The following is a 5,780-nucleotide window of genomic DNA, read 5'->3' on the forward strand; positions in this document are numbered from 1 at the left end:
GAGTGCAATGGTGGGATCTCGGCTCACTGCAACCTCTGCCTCCCGGGTTCAGGCGATTCTCCTGCCTCAGCCTCCCGAGTAGCTGGGACAGCGGGTGCCCACCACCAAGCCCGGCTAATTTTTGTACTTCTAGTCGAGACAGGGTTTCACCATATTGGCCAGGCTGGTCTCAAACTCCTGACCTCAAGTGATCCGCCCTCCTCGGCCTCCGACAGTCAACCAATTACATTCTTCTGAGTCCTTCATCAGCCTGCCACTATGTAAACAACTGAGCCTGGCTCCCCGAATCTGTATTTTTACATAAACCTTAGGAGGGAGGAAGCCATCGGAGATGCTTTTGTCCCAGGGGAACCTTCCCAGGGTGACTCTGAAAAGAATGGGAGGCAGGTTGGCCCCAGGTAGTCTCCAGCTTGACTTTTCCCTTTTCAGTTTAGTGATTTTGAGGTTCCAAGATTTATTTGCCTTTCACGTTATGTACGCAGACATATTTATACTTGTGCATGTCCCATCCAGCAAAGCTCACTGTGGAAATATAAATACAGAGTGAGAACACTGATAAGGAGGAGGAAGGAAGGAAGAAAGGAAGGAAGGAAGAGAAAGATGGAAATAAGGAAGGAAGGAAAGAAAGAAAAGGAAAGGAGGAAGGAAGGAAGGAAAGAGAAAGAAAAAGAAAGAAGGAAAGAAAGAAAAGAAAGAAACAAAGAAGGAAGGAAGGAAGAAAAAGAAGAAAGAAAGAAGGAAAGGAAGGAAGAGAAAGAAAGGAAAGCAAAGGAAAGGAGGAAGGAAGGAAAGAGAAAGAAAGAAAAGGAAGAAAAAAGAAAGAAACAAAGAGAAAGAAGGAAGAAAGAGAGAGAAAGGCAAACAGAAGGAAAGAAAGAAAGAAAGGAAAGAAGGAAGAGAAGGAAGGAAATAAGGAAGGAAAGGAAAGGAGGAAGGAAGGAGGAAGGAAAGAGAAGGAAGAAAGAAAAGAAAGAAACAGAAAGAGGGAAGGAAGAAAAAGAAAGAAAGAAAGAGAAAGGAAGGAAGGAAGAGAAAGAAGGAAATAAGGAAGGAAGGAAAGAAAGGAAAGAAGGAAGGAAGAAAGAAGAAAGAAACAAAAAGAAAGAAGGAAGAAAGAAAGAAAAAGAGAAAGAAGGAAGGAAGAAAAGAAAGAGAAAGAAGGAAAGAAAGAAAAAGAAAGAAAGAAAGAAAAAGAGAGAGAGAAAGAAAGAAAAACAGGACACACAGAAAGCAGAAGTGTGGCAGAGACACGGCTGCATTGGGTGCAACTTGGTGTTTACCTCATTTGAATCCGGTTTGAACATTTGGCTGAAATTCAGTAATTGGCACACGAGTATGTTCTGGTCTGTTTACACCTCCTGTTAATGTCACAGTTCACTATGTACAGAGAAATGTTTAGGCCGAACTTGAAATATGTCAGGAGGCAATCTCAGGAACTGTCAATATTGTAGACAGAAGTCCTTCTTTTTTCCTTTTTCCGTAGAGACAGGATCTTGCTGTGTCACCCGGGCTGGAGGGCAGTGGTGTGATCACAGCTCACTCAGCCTCTACCTCCTGGGCTCAAGTGATCCTCCCTCCTCAGCCTCCTGAGTAGCTGCGGCTACAGGAGGAGGGATGAGGTCTGCGTAGCTGGTACTACAAGTGCACACACCACTACGCCCAGCGAATTTATATGTTTTTTGTAGAAACAGGGTCTCGCTATGTTGCCCAGGCTGGTCTGGAACTCCCGAGCTCAGGCCATCTGCCTGCCTCGGCCTCCCAAACGTGCTGGTTTTTCAATCTCTGTTGACTTGATCAGTGGAAAGTGGTAATCTATGTTATTGTTGAGTACTGGTGTGTTGGACCAGGTGTTTGTATCTGTTTTGACTCTTCTCTACAAAGTTGAGTGACTCTCGCAGGGACAGGTGCACCTGGGATCGGGGTGACCCCTTGGGCCAGAGGAAACGGACACTCCTTCTTTTTTTTTTTGTGATGGAGTCTCACTCTGTCATCCAGGCTGGAGTGCAGTGGTGCGATCTCGGCTCACGGCAACCTCCGCCTCCCGGTTCAAGTCATTCTCCTGCCTCAGCCTCCCGAGTACCTTGGACTACAGGTGCGTGCTGCCTCGCCCGGCTTTTTTTTTTTTGTATTTTAGTACCGACAGGGTTTCACCATGCTGCCCAGGCTGGTCTCGAACTCCTGAGCTGAGCTCAGTCCCAAAGTGCTAGGATTGCAGACGTGAGCCACCGCGCCCGGCCTGGTGATGGTTTTAAAGAAGCCAGCTCAGAACACAGCAGCTTCGGGAATCAAAGATCATGTGGCCTCCGGTCTCAGCTCCCGCAGCTGTGCTCTGAGCCCCCCGTCACGGCCCGGCCTGAGGCCCCGTGAGCCGCCGGCTGCCCCGTGCTGTTGGAAACCTGTGTTCGGGGCTCCCAGGTTTGTGCCTCTGTTCCCGGCAATGACCCGCAGGGACCCTCTGTTCGTCACAGTGCAGCCTCCCAGAGACCCTCCCTGCTGGCTCTAAACCACCGCTGAGAATTGCCGGAAACAGGATGGGATAATGCTCTGGGCCCAGTGAAGGTGGTGACTGCAGATCCGTCTCTGTCTCCTGCACTCCTGATTGCCCAGTGTGGGTGGAGCCTGCAGGACCCCATAAATCATCAAACCTTTAATCTCTGCCTGGGGGGGGCCTTCAGGCCACAGACCCAGGACTGGTAAATAATCAAAGCTTTATCTCCGCCTGGTGTCTCTCCTAGCCGGGGGAGGGTTGCTCCCCATCCTCAATATTCGAAACTCAACCCCGGCGTCATGTGATTTTCTAGTGGAGAAGGGGTTTTCCATTCCAGGAAGCACCCAGCAATTGACGGGGGCTCACTCTCGGCTCACGTCACTCAAGCACCATTCACAACCCTCAGCTCGCAGAAAAGAGGCAGCGCTGCGACTTGGACGACACGTCCCTCAGCTCACATGATGTCCCCACCTGGTGTCCAGCCCACACCTGGCTGCCCAGGACACAGAGGGAGGAAGGGCCGGGCCCCGAGACCACGGGTGCACCTCACAGCAGGACAGAGAGGGAGGAAGGGCCGGGCCCCGTGACTGTGTGAAGAGGCGTGGAAGCCGCCTTCCTGCTCCCTGTCACACCAGGGCACAGGTCATTTTGTGGCTCTCCCAGGGCTGCAGAAGGAGGCGGGAAACAGGAGGCTGGTGTCCCCGCAGGGCCTCAGTGAAGGGAGGAGGGTGAGGGAGGAAAGAGGCAGAAGGGAGGAAACAGATGGGCCAAGAGGAAGCCGCAGGGGGCTGTGGGCAGAGATGGGGAGTCTCAGTGAAGAGAGGAAGGAGGAGGGAGAGGAGGGAGAGGAGGGAGGAGGAGCAGGGGGAGGAGGGCGGAGTGTGGGGAGCCCCCGGGGCCTGAGTTAGGATGGAAAGAGGCAGAGAGGCCGGTGGCCTGTGGCTCGGCGGCCGACCAGATGTCCCCATGCCAGGACAGCAGCCGCCCCCAAATGTTCCATGCACTCTCTGAGGCCCTGTCCGGGGGTCCAGCCTGGGGTGGGAGACAGTGGGGTGCGTGGGGAGCGCCTGTGGACTGGATGGGAAGCAGCCGGGCGGAAGCAGGAACAGGGCCCCGGACAGACCCCTCACCTGGGCTCCTGGTTAGCACCGGAGCGGGGACAGACTCCAGGTGTGGGCAGCACTGGGAGAACCCACTTCCACCGATGGAGGCTTCACAGGCTGCTCAGGGCCCGGACGAGGCCCACGCGGGCGGGCAGAGGTCGGAACGTGCAGGGGAAGACCCCGGTCGGTTTGCTGGCCGAGGTGCTCAGAGCCTGAGGCTTCAGTCTGCCGGTCCCATGCACCTGTTCACCTTGACCTGGGGGCTCCGGGGGACCCACCGCGGCTGCGGCCAGTGGCCTGAGTGGGGCCCGTCCGTCAGAGACCTCAATGTCCCCTGCAAGAGCCCCTCTGACCACACCTTGGGGACATCCTTGCTGCCTGCAAACCCCTGACTGGGGGACTCCGGGGACACTGTTGGGTTCCCTGGGGGGATCTACCTGCCCCCAGTCCTGGTCTGTGAGGACCGCGGCCCCTCCCCTGACCCTGGGCAGCGGGGTCCCGTGGGGGTCCCCGTGGGGGTTCGGGGCGGTGTTTGCTGCCCGGCCGGGTGGGGACAGACGCGTGGCGGGGCGGGACGTCCCTCCTCCTCCGGCAGGAATGTCCGTGCCAGCCAATCGCAGCGGCCTGGGTGTGTTTTAGGAACAGTCCCCCGCAGACACCCGGTGGGAGCTGCCAGGAGCTCTGAGAGTCCCGCGGCTGGAAGGTGAGTGTGTCCACCCCGTGCTGCTGATGCCAGTTCCCCTGCGGGGGACGTGGGGGCCGGGGACAGTGCCTGCTGTGGGCTGGGAATCGGTGACCCGCCTTTCCATCATTGAGGTTCCTTCTCCTCCTCCTCCCGGAGCCGTAGCCGGGCGCACGGGCTGGGGGACGGTCGCCTCTGATCCGTGGCCTGTAACCCTTGCAGGCCCGGAATTCTCTGCTGGGCCAGAGCCAGTGTGGACACGGCCCGGGACGGTTAGGGAATGAGGCTGGGGGCCACGGCTTGCTGGACGGTCAGACGTCCTCGCTCGGCCACCGGGGCCTGGATGGGGGGATCGGGGCAGCGGGGACTGTGGGGACGGGGGGACGGCGGGAATGCCGGGATCTGAGCACTCCGGTCCTTCGTGGATTCACCCAGCAACTATTCGGCCCGTGCGTTCCAGGTGCGGGTCACGGCCACCCACGCCTCTGGGACGCGATGAGGACTCAGCGGGCGGGGAGGTGTAGGTGTCTCACCGGGCTGGCGGGTCACCGGGCGGCTCGGCCCATCCGTCACCTGTGCAGTCCCACGGCGACGGCGAAGGCCACAGGGTGGAGAGGACCGGGGTGGAGAGGACCGGGGTGGAGAGGACGTCCTCCAGGAAGGGTCAGTGCTCTGCGGGGCGGCCTCCAGACCCCACTCCCATATGCCCTCCAGAGGAGATGGCAGACGTGGCTGGGGCTGGGGGCCACCTGGGGCTCCTTCCTGTTCCACTTTGTCATGTGTGGGGAGGGGTCAGGGGACGTGGGGACAGGAGGGGACGAGGGGACGCCCCTCAGTGGTCCGGGGACCTGGGGTGTGATGAAGGCATCTCTGACGGGAGGGAGGGACTGTGATGGGAGGGAAGGAGGATGGGAGGGAAGGAGGATGGGAGGGAAGGAGGATGACCGCAGCCGGAGTTGGTGGAATCGTTCATGACACAGAGGATGTGACTGTTCACCTTTGGGTCTGGCCTATCTTGGGAGACACCAGTTTCCTCGAGTCTTCTGAACCGAAAAGTATGTGAGACAGGCCTCAGGACATTTTGAAAGTGTGTTTTGCTGGCCTGGCGCAGTGGCTCACGCCTGTCATCCCAGCACTTTGGGAGACCGAGGCGGGCAGATCATGAGGTCAGGAGTTCGAGACCAGCCTGGCCAACATGACGAAACCCCGTGTCTACTAAAAATACAGAAAATTAGCTGGTCGTGGTGGCAGGTGCCTGTCATCCCAGCTACTCAGGATGCTGAGACTGGAGAATGGCTTGAACCTGGGAGGCGGAGGTTGCAGTGAGCCGAGATCTCACCACTGCACTCTAGCCTGGGGGACAGAGCGAGACTCCGTCTCAAAAAAAAGAAAAACAAAGAAAGAAAAAAGAAAAGAAAATTAGTTGGGCCTGGTGGTGGGCACCTGTCATCCCAGCTACTCAGGAGGCTGAGGCAGGAGAGTCACTTGAACCCGGGAGGCGGAGGTT

General features: G+C 57.1%; 1 protein-coding gene and 1 pseudogene across 1 annotated transcript in view; both read left to right on the plus strand.

Moving 5' to 3' along the window:
- Positions 1–4,772, plus strand: part of LOC105522462 — an 80,367-nt pseudogene extending 75,595 nt beyond the window's left edge.
- Positions 4,222–5,780, plus strand: part of PLCXD1 (phosphatidylinositol-specific phospholipase C, X domain containing 1) — a 32,077-nt gene continuing 30,518 nt past the window's right edge. The window contains exon 1 of the mRNA XM_011956988.1: positions 4,222–4,294. The gene's annotated coding sequence lies outside the window, so the exon portion shown is untranslated. The remainder of the gene's footprint in view (positions 4,295–5,780) is intronic.

Source organism: Colobus angolensis, unplaced genomic scaffold (genome assembly GCF_000951035.1).
Source record: "Colobus angolensis palliatus isolate OR3802 unplaced genomic scaffold, Cang.pa_1.0 Scaffold43, whole genome shotgun sequence".
NCBI lineage: Eukaryota > Metazoa > Chordata > Mammalia > Primates > Cercopithecidae > Colobus > Colobus angolensis.